Source organism: Otolemur garnettii, unplaced genomic scaffold (genome assembly GCF_000181295.1).
Source record: "Otolemur garnettii isolate 467f Iridium unplaced genomic scaffold, OtoGar3 scaffold00022, whole genome shotgun sequence".
NCBI classification, from domain to species: Eukaryota; Metazoa; Chordata; class Mammalia; order Primates; family Galagidae; genus Otolemur; species Otolemur garnettii.
The window spans coordinates 13,267,845-13,285,407 of NW_003852417.1; positions in this window are offsets into that span (position 1 = coordinate 13,267,845).

The following is a 17,563-nucleotide window of genomic DNA, read 5'->3' on the forward strand; positions in this document are numbered from 1 at the left end:
GCAACAGAAGAGACCATGTATGTGTTAGAAAAGGGGCATACAGGAAATCTCTGTGACTTTCTCACAACTCTGCTGTAAAACTAATGCATCTCTAAAAAAGTAAAACACATTACATTTAAAAAGAATCAATTACAAATCAAGATGGGAGCGGTGTAGGGCGCTGGCCCCATATGCTGGAGGTAGCAGGTTTAAACCCAGCCCCAGCCAAAAACTGAAAACAAATAAACAAACAAACAAACAAACAAACAAAAAACAAATCAAAATGGACTGTAACTTGGAAAAATATGTCCAAAAAAAAAAAAAAAAACTAACAAAGAGGGAAGAATATAACCTAAAAACTTAACAGTAATTATTACCATTCTTCTTATTTTTTTCTACTGTTTGATTTGTTTCTGTAATAAGTTTGTATTACTTTTATAATTAAAAACAAGTTATTTTCCCATAACAAAACAAAAACCCCTCTGATAATTATGATAAAGTCTCAAAGAAAAGAGCTGACATATTAGTATGTGAAGTAATTAAGTTATATAATTCAACATTACTCAATGCATTGTTGTTATACTTCATGTTAATAATTTGAAGGAAAAATTATGGTCATAATGGTACTAGTGGCTGAAAAGTCATTTGATAAACTTGGGATAATTGGCTAATTATTTGAGGGTAAAAAACAATCTCTCTACTTCAGATCATTTACCAAATTGTATCACAGATATGTTTTTGCAATTAAAATCATAAAGAATAATATAAAATAACAGCAAAAAATTAAGTAATCTTGGTAGAAGGAAGTTTTTCTGAGTGTCAAACTAAATGGAAATATTTTAAAGGAAAATGGATATGAGTGACTGCATAAATATAAAAATCTTTTCTAAACTAAAACATATAAAATAAAATCGCTAAGGAAAATATTTGCCTTAATAAAGGGAGTGGTAATTGTACTCTCTATAACACTATTACTAATAAATTAAACAACAGTGTGATCGCTTAATCACAAAAGAGGAGATATAAATTAGCATTGAAGATATAAAAATCTTTAACTTTGTTATTTATAATCAAAAATTCAAATTGAAGCTATAGTAAATAATACTTCAGTTGTCAAGCTGTCAGAAATTTTTTCTTAAAAGATAATTTCTAATGAAGGTTTAGGAAACGTGGTCATCTTCGTATCTGATGGGGTAATGCACATTTGGAAAATCTTTCTGTAGAGTGACTTAGGATAGTGTATGTCAAAATCCTTAAAAATAGGCATATTCTTTGATCTGGTCATTTCACTGCTAAGAACTGATCTTTCCTGGAGGTGTGTTTGTAGAGATAAAACTGCATGCAGCTTTGTTTACCGTAGCATCTTTTCAAAAATGGAAAATGAAGTGTTTACCAAAAAGATAATTGAGCATCTTTGGATATATCCCTGCTAAGCAATCATTTAAAACTATTAAAAGTTGTAAAAAACTTTGTTATCTAAAAATATGTGGCAAACAGATATTAGGCAAAGGGAAAGCATGGCCAAGCTGTTCAGTGGGCTCTGGAGCCAGAACGCCAGGCAGTTCCCCATTCTACCTTTCAGGACCTGTGCGTTCTTCGGCAAGTTATCTCACTTTCCTGATTCTCAGTTTAGTCATCTAAAACAGAAGTAACAATGTTTCCAACTTGTTCTGAGGAATAAATTAGTTCATAAATATGAAAAGACAGTGCCTAATAGGCATTAATTTCTAAAAAAAAAGTTTGCTGTTATCAGTATTGTAGGTTTAACTTAAAACATTACTTTTATCATAATGTTCTTCCATATCAATGACATAGAATGGGTTTCAAGAGTATAGAGATCAAGTCAAAATGCTTCTACTTAGCAGAAAGCTCACTTGTTACAGCCATAAATATATAATTCCTTGTCAGTGGCCATATCCAGACACCTTCCGGCCCTCCTGCGTCACTTCTCTTGGGCGCTCCTGCTAGGCACAGCCTTCCCATCTTTCTTACATCTGTGTCCAAAGCTGTCCTTATTTATTAGTCTCAATCCTTCCTGTTTATCATCTAGACTACACCTGGGCTTCAACACTCATAAGTCAAGTGTCCCAAATAAATCTTTCTCTCCCCTCTCTAGACCATGGGAATTACTGAAAGAAAATTCTGACATTAGGTTCTGTATCACATTCTCTGGCCATGACCACACACTTTCCTGATATTATGATTATCTGATTTCTCTAAAAAACAAAACGAACCAAAAAAAAAAAAAAGCTGTCCTTAAGAATGGGCAAAAGGTTTTTTTTTTTTTTCCAAGAATCATCTTAGTACTCAATATCACTTCTATCTCTATAGATACAAATTCAGCCATGCATGTGCAATATAAATTTAAAGCACACCAATACTTAAATGTACATTCAGACTTATGGCATCTGTGGGCCAGGCTGCAGGAGTATTAGGTTCCCAGGCAGCAATTTCGGAAGGCTTCCACACTGATTTTGATTGAGATGAAGAGCAAGCCTCACAGAATAGCAGGAATCAAATGGGAAATTTGTGAAATAAGATGCCTTCCTGAGATTTATGTCATGCTGTTCTTGTCTTTACAGAATCCACAGATTCTTTTTTCATATATTACAGAAGTGAGCTATCACTCTCATATAAAAACTCAGGTGGAGAATGTTTCAGCAAAAGACATGTGCGGTGTGCATTAGTTCCTAAGTTATCCGAAGGCTTAGGAAGTCAGAGGATAGTCTCAGTTTAATCAGAACAACTTTTCTCATCACCCTCTCAGATAATTTGATATAGCAGGGGGTTGCTGAGATGCCAAGAATTTCAAAGTCTAGCAAAACCTGACCAATTCTCCAAATGGTTCTTCCATACCTCTCAGACTAATTACAAGTAACTTTCCATTTACCTGAACCAAGTGACAATATCAAATCGTATTATGTTCGTGTGGAAAGTAATTGAAAGGTAGCTCTTTAGCTCTGAATTCAGAAGTTGGTCAAAAGCCTAATATTTTCAAAACCTCTATCATTTTGATAAAGTATAGAAAATTACATTTTTCTATCTTGTGAAAGGATCTAATGGCATCTTTTATAGTATTTGTAAGGTACCTGGCTGCTACCATGATGCCGAAGAAACATATTAAGAACATTAGGGTGTGAGATAAAATGTAGCAGATTCCAACCAGAGATCTGAGTACCTCATTATTTTCTTTTGTCCAAAAAAAGATCAAAATAATAAAAGAAATATGTAGGGGGGTAAACGCAACTGAAAAAAAAAAAAGGTGACAACCTAAAGAAGTATTCCACTGGAATAGTATTTAGGGATCCATAGGTCTACGAATCCAGCCTTCCTTCTATTCATTCATTTTTTTTTATGAAAATTTTTTTATGAGTAAACTTTGTGCATGTCAGGTTCTGTTCTAGAAGCTGGAGAAGCAGCATAAATATGGCATATACAGTTTCTGATCTCCTAGAACTTTAGTCCAGCCTAGGAAGAGGGAACTGATGGCCTTATTCATTCATCAAGAATTAATAAGAAGCATCAGATGTCACTAGAATGGGAATGTCTTTGAGAAAAAGGCAACATTGTTGGCTTCTCTTAGAATACTTTCACTTTTCTACTTGTGGACTTGTTTCACCTCCCAAAGAAAAATGTGAGCTCCTCAAAAGTAGGTTCTCCATACGATCTGTATCCATACTACCATAGTGCTTAGCTGGATTCCCGGACTTATAAGCTTCAACCAACTATTCCCATGTTATATTGGGCATATTTACTGTAGTACACATTCAATAAACATTTTAAATTCAATCATATTAATCATATAATTGGCTCTACTTTTGTGCCATTCACATGTTCCAGGATCCCCTGAACTCTGGCTACCATACTGACCACTCTGGCCAGTGTCTTCCTTTCAGTTCTTGCCTGCTTTGTCCCAAAAGATTCCTTCTTGCTCCTCCTGTATTCCTGTAACTCTGCAAATTAACTATCTTAATGTCCTTCTAATTATTTGACTTCTTTTTCTCTGTTGTATTTGATGACCCTAATCAATGGAATTCAGTTCAATGCAATTTAATCCAGTGCAATTACTATTTGAGTAATCGCCATGCATTGGATACAACTATCACCTTAATATCCAGCCCTCAGCTACATCGTAGATCTGATCCACAAGCGTTTATTAGTCATCATCTCCTGGGTAACCTACACTCTTGTCATTCTCAGCATTTCTAAAATTAAACTTATCATTTTACTCTGAAAAAACAAATCCTAGCTACTTCTTACTCAGGTTAAGGTTATAAAGGTTATTTAAATCTTCAATTATAAATCTTTGTGTTGAATTTAACTATTTTCTAAGAATTTCTCTTTAGTGGAACTTAATTGTATTCCATATACTACTTACCTCTAATCACAGAATGCTCTTAACTTGCCTGACCATTTCTACAATCTCTTCTGCACCAAGCTATGCAGCACATAGTGCTAGATTACACAAGCTTAAATTAAGCTTAATGATTCTTGACTCCTACAGAAACCATGCAGATCCCTCAGCTTGGGTCAGAGTAGCTTGGAGGCCCATACCTTCATGTCGTCATCTCCCATGCCCTGCTGTTCTATGTGTGCTACACGCCCAGGATAGTACAGTGCCCTGGATGGCTATGTGATTTTTTGCTTCGAATTTTTATGGTAACCATCCTCCCTTTTTGATGTGCTTATCTCTATCTTATCTGGAGTTAAAATTTCTACCTTTCTTTTCTACCTGTTAGACCTTAGTTTAAGTTACACTTTTTTTGATGATTATATGATGCCATGATGAAAAACAAACTGTGAATGAGAAAGCAAGGGAAGTGTCTTTAGAAACCTAAAGACTTGAATTCTGGACTAACCACTTTCCGAGTAATTCAGTCACTGAAAAATTGCTTAAAATTGTGATACTGCTCTAAAGGGGAAACATTCTTTCTTTTCAGAATGAAGATAATACCTACTTTGTACGTTAGAATTAAGGAGGTGTTTATGTAGCATTATTTGATTGAAGCAAGTGTGAAAATGCATGAGGGATGCTGGGTTTCAACTCTTGGAATTTTGGAGATTATTGGTTAAAATCTACCAAGACCTAGGATGATCCATTTAAAATATGTTTGTGATTCTAAGAAATAAGAGTTTGCCTGGACAGAAGAAGAAAAGTGTATTTATATATACCAAATACTGCCAAATATTAACCCCGGATTGACCACTTATAATAGAGTGACTAAATTAAAAAAATGAATACCTAAGAAAGTATCTCACATCATAGAATTATATTCAGATTCAAAGGGTAACCTAGCTTTAAACATATTTATTCCAGAAGCAGACAAAATCTCAGCATCAATGCTGACTTCTCAATAAAATTAAAAAACACAGACAAAATAAAGACACAAGATATAAAATCAGGAGAGCTGAAGATTGCCAAATTGCCCAGCTAATCCAAATTCAATAACTTTATTATACTATAGGTTTTTATTGCTTTTGTATGTGTTGTCATAAAGTTTGGATTTTTCTCAATTTGATATAAAAGGAGAGTTTTTATTGTTGTTATTGGGCAATTTTCCATACTTTGAGTCCTTCAAAAATTTAGTCCACCTTTCTCCTCCAAAATTTCTTAAAAGTTTATGCTTTGTTCCCTTTAATGTTTTCTCATGCTTATATAAAAGTATTCTTTCTTAAGTCTTCCATAATTTCAGTAGGAAGAAAGGTAAAAAAGAAAAAGGGCTCCGTTTGCAATCTTAATCCAACTCCTCTATTATATATTAATTTTGCATGTAGGACACAATAAATGTTACTTTTAAAATATTGCAATGATTAAAAATAAATTAAAAAGGTAGTCTTTACTTTTGTGAAATAACAGCTAAGTAGAACACCTCACTTCCCAGTGATGATCAGTATAATGAGGCATTTCTGTGCCATGAAGAAAAAAAAAAAAAGAGCTTGCTGTAGAAAATTCTTTTGAGGATCAGGCTGTAAATTCTTTAATTTTTCATAATTTGTTTTTTTCCACTTTATGATGCTCTGTACAGAGAGCTGTAATTTTTTAAATAAGATTTGTAATAACAGGGTAAATGCATGTGGCTCTGTTTCATGGGTATGAGGGTCAAAATTTAATTTAAATATCAAATATTTATTAAGTCACAATCGAGACAACAGTAAGAAGCAAAATATCAGTTTTAACACAATATTTGAAATCCATTCCAAATTGAGAATAACTATAATACTAATATTACTTGCAAAACCTTTGCCAAATGAGATTAAATTATAGGTCATATTAAAATATTTGATGTGCACTGTAGCAAAATATGTCCTGTCTTAAAAAATATTTCATTCTCTATATCCCACTAATAAAAGTTCATATCCATATAGTTTATTCCTAGATATATTGTAAAAACATAGATAGGATTAAACACACACTTATAATTATCTCTAGCATATTACCACCATTTATTGTAGTTGTTTACATATATATGTATACATATGTGTGTATATACATATGTGTGTATATCTATTCTTGCTTTGTTCATATTTTATGACAGTAAGTAAAGCATAATATTTTAAATATTGCTTACTTATTCTAAACATCAATCCCTCCCCTGTTATCTGCTCTGTATTATAGGGATTGGAAGACTGCAAACTATTTTTGGGGGGTTCCTTTACCAGTTGGACTTTGATTATATCGCACCATCAGAAGTATCAGAAAAATGATGAAAAATATTAGCCAGAATAGCATTTGTAGTTTGGGATAAGGAATTAATTCTACTTTCTCATTTTTGCTTCCTTAGTTTCTGGAAGAGGTGGTTAGGTACTTTCGCAACTTTCTGATCTCTGAGGAGCCCACCTCACATTCCCTATTACCCTTTCCAACCATTTGTAAATATGTTTCTGCACCAACTTTCCTTTGGTTTGAAGTTTTTAGAATGTTTTCTGTAATTTTTGACTGGACCCTGGCATTTATCTATATAAATGCATGAACTATATTCATGTGTTTTCAAAATTTTAGATTACTATGTGGGTACATATGATTAGGTTACATTGTTTGCATTTGTAAGGTAAAGTCCACTGGTAGGTGTGCCCTTCACCCAGGAAGTATACCATTTAAACATCTATTGTACTTGTTCACAGCAACAATAAAAATAAAGACATAGGATCTGATCAAGTTGAAATTTCCTGCACAGCTGAGGACATAGCCAACAAAGCAAAGAGACAACCTTCAGAGTGGGAGAAGATACTTGCACGCTGCAAATATGACAAAGAGCTAATAAGCAGAGTCTACAAAGAACTCAAGCAAATGAACAGAAAAAGAGGAAACAACCCCATTAAAATCTGGGCAAAGGACATGAAAATAATCTTTTCTCAGGAGGACATATGAATGGCCAACAAAATCTTGAAAAATGTTCATCATCTCTAATTATTAGAGAAATGCAAATCAAAACTACTTTGAGATATCACCGAACCCCAGTAAGAATGGCCCATATTACAAGGTCCCAAAGCAATTGAGCTTGTGTGGCTACAAAGAGAAGGGAATATTCCTTACTCCTACACTGCTGGTGGGACTGCAAACTAGGACCTTCTTTATGGAAAGTATATTAGTTGCATGAATAAATAAATTTGAACCAAGTTGTAAAGTTCTCTGCAGTGACATATTAGGAGTACAGATTAATGCTTTCTCAACTGGACCCACCCCATTAGATCTGTGTGAGGAACAATGTAATTGCTCTGCTGTAGATGTCAGTCCTACAGACCAAGTGCTGTAGGAGAGAGATAGAAGGCTCGTCTTCACACTCACCACCTAACTGCTCCTCATCCAGCTGATTTCCTGGGCATATCACCTCTAAACGACTGCCTTTTGTCACCGCTCACTTCTGTGCTTGTAAGAGATGTTGCCTTTATGTGGCTTTTATATCACCAAAAGGCTTGAAGGATGTAGACAAAAGTGATGTGTCCTTTGAGGTAGGATTTACTAAAGCAGGACTGGTTTCAGATGAGATGTCATATTTGTCTTGTGCAGCATTGTCTGCCTGATCTAACTTGTCACGTTACTTCTTCTAGTATGTGTCACATTATGTTAGGTCATGCCATCGGGGTTAACAATGAGACAGGCTATTGCCAGGGCAACAGCACATAGGTGCCATAGATTCAGAAAGTCTTGGGAAACACCAGAGGTGGATCTTATGGCAGCAAGTCCTGTAGCCACCATATGAAATAGACATCATATTTTTCCAAGAAAAAAATGGCAATAAACTTGAAGAAATCATGAAGTAACACCCCAGAAGAAACAAATCCATCAATATTGAATCTTGAGCTCCACGTGTTGCCACAGAAATGCCTCTTTAGATTCATCCCTTAACTCTAAGCAATGGCAGTCATTCTGGATAAATGGTGCCTTGACACTTCAGCCCCAGACACATTTGCAGAAGCATCTTTATAGATTTCAAAAAGATCTAACATTTAAAAGAGATAAGATGTTCTAGGTCTGGCTGCTTTAATTCATATTTAGAATCAGAACAAATTTTCAGTTGCCTATGAAGATATAATTTCTCCAAATCAATGCCTGGAATTGCTAAATAAATTTCAGAGAATAGTATTTTTTTTTTTCTTTTCCTCTGACCTCATTTGAATGTCTAGACATTTGGGGATTATTGAATCTAAAACATTAAGCCAGTGTTTTTCCAAACCAAATTTTATCTGTACATTAAGAACACAATCAAGAGTTGAAAAATCAGAGCCATCATCAGTGGGGGAGAACTGAGAAGTGGAAGAAAAAAAAATTATCACATAAAAACTTTCCATCTAAATAGAGAAAAAATAAAGGGTCACAGATAATAAGAGAACATCACTGACCAATTTATTGATGCTGATATTAAGGTATAAAAATACATGGGTGGGAAGGGAAAATCTAAGAAAATTAACATAATTGAGACAAGGGCTAATTAAACCTATTCTTAGATAACACATGTTTACATGGAAACATGTTTCACATTCATGAGGTACTCACAATTTTCCTCCATTTGAAATTCAAACTATTATAAGCCTATTTTATTCCATTAGTCCTTGCTATTAGATAGTGCTTTAAAGAACAATTATATAATAGGATAGCCCATAGGAAGAGGTTGTCAGAATAACTGGAACATGCCCACTTGCTCCTTACACGGAGATGATTGCTATAAAGAACAGTCCAATGGGAGGGGCCTCTTGAAGGGGTGGAAACCTTCATGAATTATTTCCTGTTTTTAACAAGTATCTCCTTTATTGTGAGAAGGGAAAAAAAAAAGGCTATTTCCCTTCTAGCCCATATTTAACTATGATATTTGTGCATATGATTGCAGCTCTTCTGAAAGGACTTGGAGTGAGCTGCCAGGCTGCAAGGGATTGAATCGAAAGCCCCCTAACAGTTAAAGTGTCCATTAGCTTCCCTACACTTAGCATCCATCAGAGAGAAGAAGGGCTGGAAGCCCCGGGCGAATTTCTAACTAGCCTAATGAGGAGAGAGATTCTGGGAGCAGAAAAAGTTCATTTGCTGAATTTCCAGCAAGAAGTCACTTCAATATTGCTTCTAGGAAACACTGACAGGCTTTGTTGGTAAGAAATCATTATGCTGAGAGAGAAATGGGATATTGTTATATGAGGTTTTTAAAGAAAATTCATTTTGATAGATGTCTAACTGTGCATTCAATTAAATTTCCTTCTCTTTCTTAAAAAATAGATGTCAGGTAATTGTACTCAAGTTCTGTAAGCTGAAAAGTGTTATCCTTTCCTTCCAGTTATTAAAATTTCTTTATCAATATGTGTCTGTCTTGTCTTTATCCTTTGACTACGGGGGGCCCTCAATGAAAATACATGGAGTTCTCCCCTCCTTGCCTTTGGATGTGTGCATGTCTCCCAGAGGAATTAGTAAGGACTGCTTTCTTAGGTGAAAAGTGGCTCCCATATTTAAATCATGTAGGTTCTATGCTTTCCAAAATTGTGTTTAAAAATCTGTCTACATGACCATGTGCTATACACAAGTCCTATTAATTATATAATCACAAATCATCATAATTTACCGTGTTGCCCCACCACTTCCCATGTTTTCCGCCATTTGGTGAGGGTCATTTTGAAGGTCCTAACAATCATTGATCCACTACTGTTCAAAGGAGTTACCTCCTCAAGCCACCCTCTTACTCCCACCAGATTCATGACTCTAAAATATGGTTTTGCAAATAGTATACACCTGCTTCTAAAGCATCTATGGGGGTGTCCAACCATAGGCCATGTGTGGATTACGTAAGAACTTTTCTACTTAGCTGTGGTGGTGGATATCATGAAAATTATGCAAAGAACCTTTTTTTTTTTTCCTCACCGGAGTTCTTTAGTGTTTGGGTATTTAATGTGTGCCACAAGGCAGCTCATTGTAGAAAAGTCAAAAGTTAAGACACACTGAATGACATCCAAGTCCTTATGTACCCATCATCAGGAAAAACCAGCTTCTCTTCTTATTATATAGTTTCTTCTCACTGCTCAAACACATACTTTTGGAGTCATACCTGTTCACAATTCATCAGAGCCACTCACTAGATTACAAATCACACAGAATTCTCCTTTCACAATATTTGTTCTACTGGCTCACACCTCTCACTGGCCATTCAGTCATTTATTATATTTTTCCGTGACTATTTTAAAAAATAGTTCATTATTTGGTTTCTCTAAAGTCTACTTGCCTTACTTAATTCTACCCATGACAACTATACTCATTTTGCTGAGCCAAACTTCAGTGACATTGCTGTTAATTCTGTTAAAACATTTTATAACTCTCCCACTGTCAACTGGAAACATATATCATTTAAAGCTTTCCAAAATGTGGTTGACAACTACATCCAAGATTTACCTCAGACTTTTTGTATCAATACACGTTGAGTTCCCATAAAACATAACTACACACAGTTCTCAGTATGTCCTATGCTGTTTTAGTTTTGTGCCTCCATTGATAATCCCTACCTCAAGTAGAATGCCCTATCTATCTCTGCACTGTGTCTTGCATCAAAATCTTAATCTGCTTTTAGACTTCTTTTCAAATTCCAATCATTCTGTGACGGCTTCCCTAATATACCCACCAGGCATGATTTCTCACTTCTCTGAGAAATAGTACTTACTAGTCCTTTGTTGGCATGTCAAGTAGAGTAAAATGAAGAGTAATAGTAGGTCTTGGTTTCCACACCAGTGAGATTTCCAAACTCTTTCTTTCCAATTCTTGCCCTTTGTGAACAAAAGATCTTTTGCTGTAATGGAGGACAGAAAAAAAAAAAAACACCCTTTCAGAATGTCTTTATTCAAGACAGAAAGATTTCAAAAAGCCTTTAGAGCCTTAGAGAAAAAAAACCAAGTGAGTTATCAGATCAAACTAACTCAGCCCAGCTATTTCCCAACTTTCAATATGAAGTCATATAGAAATGATGGGCAGTTTGGATATTTCATGTATGAATGCAATGACACTGGGGTTAAAATGTTGCAGACACGTCGATTCCAGAATAGAGTTAACTTTAGCTCAGTTCTAATTTTCCCATATAAAGATAATAGCCTGACTACTAGCCTATACTTTTCTTTTCATTTTTCTATATGGTTAATCTTTCTTTGAAGATTTATAAGCAACCAGAGAACAAGGGCTATGTCTGACTCATCTCATGTCTTAAGTCTTCAGGAAGAGATAGAAGAGGCATTTTGTAAATACTTATTTACCAAGTTAGGAACAGAAGCCTCTTCTGTCACACCACATTTTACCTATCCCCACTAGGCATTGTTAACCCTTAATTTACGGTGTTCTATGTATGTAATACATGCTGTAACATTCCCTTTTATTTTTATAATACATATAAACATTTCAACATAACATTAATTCCTCAAGCTCAAGAAATGAATTTTTTTTTGCTACACTGCTCTTGTAACACACATCTTTCAAGTCTAGAACCACAATGCCTAGCACAGAACAGAGAAGGGCAGACTAAAGAAAACTTATTTGATGTATGAGTAGAGTGTTCAGTTATTATATTTTATATCTGTTCTTTAGATTAACCATTCGAACAAAAAATATAGATAATGTTCAAGGAGTTGCTTACAAGTGGGAGGTCCCTTTGAACTTCCAAATGGCTCCTCCCTGCAGATCTGGGAGCACTAAACACCTCTGCCAATGGGACATTCAAAGCTCAAAGCAAATGCATCTTCAAGCTTTAGGGTTTTAGATTCAGAAAGCCTTTGGTATCCAAACCACTATAAGCCTTCCTATTCTAACCATAAGTACCTTATTTTCTAGAAATATTTCCATGGATGGCCTTGCCTCAGGGTTCCTCTTCAATGATCCATCACCATTTTCTATTGGTTCTCCTAGAGATCCTTGGCACCAGAAAATGCACCCTGAACGGTGTCAATAGCTTCCTCCCGTCCTTATGGTTGGCACTCTCTAATGTGTAGCTTCTTTTCTGATCCCAGCCACTCATAAAACCAATACAAGTTACCTGTCATTTCTTCAAAGACCACAGGCTACTTCATTTAATTGTTACTACAGATTTTATTTTTAACAAAAGGAATTAAGTTTCAGAGAGAGTTGCTTTCAGAAACTGTAACCTCTGGTTATACTGTGTTCGCTTTTTCAGAAAGGAACACACACACACACACACACACACAAACCCCTCCACAAAGTGAGTTCTGAAAAGCCATGCACTGGGTGTGTGGTGAGATCCTTAATGGTTTGTAGTGATATTGGCTGGTCTACTCAAAGCCCTTTAAAAATTCACTCTACAAAGCAGTTGGTTTAAAACAGAAGGATTCAGGATTTGGGCTGAGAGGTGGCTGCATGCCTCATACTTCCAATATTGCTCAGTCTTTTAAGGGTAAAAAGCTGCTGTTTTTAATCTCTGAATTCAGCCTGGATGGGCCATTCCTGGAGCTAAAGAGAAGTTGTTCTTGGATGCACTTCTTGGATGTCTGTAACCACTGTGTCTTGTTGACTTTCCTTTTGTGATTTTTCTTTCCACTATGTTTCTTCCTTTCTAGATGTTTGCTCTGATGTCAGATGTTCATAGTAGAGTGAGATCCCAATTGTTTGGTTTTGATGTACATTCAAGAGAGTCCTGTCGACTCTTATTAAATCCTTCAGTCTTTTAGTTAATATATTGAAGATTTTGTGGATGCTATTCTTGTTATAGATTATAGTCATCTTGATTAGATGATTTCTTCTATTGCAAAGTTCAATTTGGGTTCATGTAATGACATAGTAATAACAACGGTCTTATGACGTTGTATAATATTTCATAGGTTTTGAAATTCTCTAACACATGTCAGTCATTTGTTCAATCAAAGTAACTAAGTGAGATAAACCAGCTGGTGCTTTTTTCAGGTAAGTGGACATAAAGATCAGAAAAAGAAAGGACCTTGTTCCAGAAGGTATGGAGAACAAATAACATCAAGACTTAATATCCAGAGATTTGGTATGAGATTTTAGTAAATTGAAGTGAAAAGGATGTAAAAGAAAAAACAATATCCTACGTAAAAACAAAGAAGATTGGCTTAAGAACAGTATCATCATCCATCTATGGCAAGTAAAATACGCAGGATTAGCAATGCTTAATCCCATATTTACCTAGGGAAGGAAAATTTAAATAAAGAAAAGATCATCTGTGGAAAAGGCAGCCCTCAGAGATAATAACGCTACAAGAAAGGATCTTTAGTTTTTAGCTAAAGCTAAACTCCGAATCTAATTGTGTGTGGGTTCATCTAGCACTTTGAAGCTAAATGACATTCTGCATTCATTAAAAAATATGTAGATTTTTATCAGATTCTTTTCCTTATTAGACACACTGACCAATTTCTTGACATTTTGACTAATTAGCAGGAAAGTTGTTTACAAATCCGGAAGATTTTTGGGTCCCATTGTCAAAACATCAGCATTTTGAATTAGAGAAAACATATACCATTGAGATCATCTGTGATGAAAAATATAAACTATATCTTAGTATTTCAGGAAGTCAGTGGCTTCATCAGTCTGTGTCAGGGAATTAATTTTCAGTCGTACATCCCCGCTGATACCTCTGCAACCTGAGAAAGTCCAATTTCCTTCCTTCATATGTGTCTAATAGAGTATGAATAGTTCAAGTGTCTGAGGAAAATCAGAGGCCAAGCCACAGACTCACTTCCTTGGTAACAAGGAGGGCAGTGACATCAACCTGCTGCCCACAGAGACTCTTGCATCGTCCTCTCCCCAGGAAGGGTTTTCACACCTGGGTGAGGTGCAAATTGCAGCCAGAAGGGAAGGGCCCAATGGAAATAAGACGGAGTCCTGGGCACAGGACGGCTCTCTGCCCACTCCCTCACTGCTACAATCCAGAGAAATGGACAAAAGCTCCCTATTTCTGCAGGAAAATTCGGGAGCTGGAACTTTTTGTTGATTCATCTCTATCTCTGTTCAGTCCTGGCATAGTTCCAGGTTTGTAAACAGGTCCAAAGGAGGAAAACATTCATTTAGGAGTTGAAAACAAAATACTCGAAGGGACCTGGGCATTGCGTAGGGTTTCCCAAATTCCCTTCCAGCTAACTTACCTGGGAGACTGGGAAGGAAGCCTCAACTGAGTATTTCTAATTCCAGGTAATGCACCCTGAGGGTCAGGGATAAAGTGCTTCATCTGTTAAGATGTCCTAAGTGAGCCCTTGCTGGCCTGCTCAGGGCTCATTTTTAAGAATCTGCATTAAAAACCATTGTTTTCAATGTGTGCTGTATTTCTGAAAATTACCATGCAATGGCATGGCCTGTGTCATCACAGGGCCAGCTTTTCCACCTAGTGTTCAGAAGTGATTCACCAAGGGTGGTGCTGGCCCCAGCAGCAGCAGCAGCACCTGAGAATCTTTTAGAAGGGTAAATCCTCAGGCCCTACCCTAGACCACCTCAGCCAGAAACTCTGGGGGTGAAGCCCTGTTGGTGCAGTTTAACTACCCTCTAGGTGTTTCTGATGACATGAAAATTTGAGAGCCAGCCACTTTAAAGTGGTAGCTCTGGAAATTTGAACTCACATTCTTTGTATTTCCAGGGCATGCACTGAGGGGTCATCAAGGAGCACTTTAGAAGCAACCATTCTGAAAGAACTCTCAAACACGGCCAGGGCAGCTGCTGATGCAACACCCAGAGAAGGCAGTCACCCCTATGTAATGCTCACTTCCCACTAATTAATAGTTTTTTACAGAAAGAGCAGAAATTAAATCCCAGGCTCCCCATTACTCTGCGACTATGGACTTGTTATTTACCTTTTGCAGTCTTGGTTTTCCTTATTCATAAAGTCTCATGATCAAAGTGCTTCCACCATAGGATTGTTTTGAGGATAAAAAATGGACATGCATTTAAAGAACAAGGTATAGTGCCTGGAATATAGTTTGCATTCAATATAAATATACTTAAGAGCAGTGTTGTATAGCTTTTTGCATAAATCTCTGTAAGAGGAAAGTAAGTGAATCATAGAAATGCTGTAGATGAAGCATTGAACATGTGAATTCTAACGACATGCATACAGAGATTGAGAATTATCTGTAGTTAATAGGGGAATTCAGATCTAGTGTATAACATGGTATCTTAACTAGGCAAAATCTTAGCTTAGATACTTCCCACAAGTGAATATGCCCTATGTCCTTTAACTCATTCATACCATAGATTGGGGTTACATAAGGGCACCAGGCCTCAGATTTCAGGGAGGAAGGATGAAGATCCTGAGAGGAAACTCATTATCAGGGAAGATCAAGTGATACTATTGGGCCCATGTGAGTTACAAAACCAGGCACGGTGTATCTCCTCGCACCAGAAATCATCTAGATCTCTCTAGCTGGCTGTGTGTCCCCAGGAGGAGGAAGCTGTGTGTGACCATAGAAAGACCTGTATCTTCTGCTGACACTTTGAAGTGCAAAGAAGGTTGCTCTGATTCCCATCTGAGTTCAGCCACACACACTACTCTGTTCACATCCTGCAAACAGTGCTAGCATAGAAGGCATGTGGGTGTCCAGAGACAGCGATGGGGAAGGACACCGAATTCTGACCTATGAAGGTGTCTGCTTAGCATGACTGGGAGTCCCTGGCCTGCCTGGGATCGTCAGGCATGAACAGCATGTCAAGAACCACTATAATTCTTTCAGTTTAGGCAAGTCTTCTATGGAACTCAGCTATGATTAATAATGAAAAACTACTTGTCTCCCTTTGTCTGGGTAGTGAAACTTTTCTACTATACCAAGGTTCATGTGTAGCATGCTTTGATCATCAACTTAGCAATATTTTCAGGAAAAGATGAGAGTACAATAAAAATTTTAAAAAGCACTGGGCAGAAGTACAAATGCACAGGAATACATTAGGAGCCCCCTTACGACATGAAGCATAAGTCAGAGCAGTGAATAACAACAAGAGGCCACGTCCTTGGTTTGGAGAATATCTGAGAGTCTTGTGGGGAGGTAACCCTATAAAATCCTGGACTTCTGGCAGTAAAGCAAGTGGAGACAATTGACACCTGGTGTAAATGGTGATGGATCTATTTCTGTCTTTTTGTGAGGACCTGAGAAAATCATCTCAAAGGAGCAGCTCTTCCAACATAGACTGACACCAGGTACACCTGACATGAAACACAGAAAAGACTGCAACCATGTCTACCTTGTGGAAAGACATGCTATATTCTGTGCAGCTATATTTGGTAATTCTCACAGCCTTTATAATGATGTATTCAATATTAGTTACTGTTATCTGTATTTTGTATCTCATAGATGTTAAAGACAAGCCCATAATTTTCTTGCACATAAATGGCAGAATGAAGATTTTAACTCAGACCTGTCTCATCCCACACTTTATTCTGTTTAAAGTCAGCAGGTTGCATTGATCTCTACATATCCATGGGAAGCGTCTCATAGGTGGACAGCGGCTGTCTGGTGAGTCTTGGGACCTCCGCTCAGCACTCCATCTCTGGATGGAGCAGCTCTCTCTCAAGCCCACTCCCACCATCACCCCTCTTGCTCATTTTTGTTTATGTGCTTGTATTTTGGCATAAGATTTTGTTAGAACAGTCATGTTGGTAAAAAAAAAAAATAAAAAGAATAAAACAGAGTAGTTGGAAGTGTTTGCTGTGCTTCAACAGTGAAGGACACATCTCTCACCCCTGTACACTTTGTAGTTTGCTAAATAGATAATTAGTTAAGTTAGAAAACTTTATCAAGTTATTTCTGGACACTGGATTTAGCCATTATTATTGAATCTGTATTGCCTTTCCTCATAGTTCTGAGAAGCCCTTTAGGGATTGCTAAGTTTTGATTTTAGGACAAAGAGAATAACGGCATGCAATTATTGTCAAATCACAGTGCCCAGATTGGTCAAGAGAGGTGACACTCTTGTTCCAACACCACACACACACACACACACACACACACTCACACCTTTTACTGCTTTAACAAGTTTTGAATCATCCCAGCATGGGTGAGTCACAATGTTAAAGAGTTCAGGTTACATGACACAATGACTAGTGAGACCTCCCAGTCTACGTGGGAACGGCAGGTCAGAAGCTCATAAAACAATAAAGCGTGGGAGATCTTGGTAAGCTAC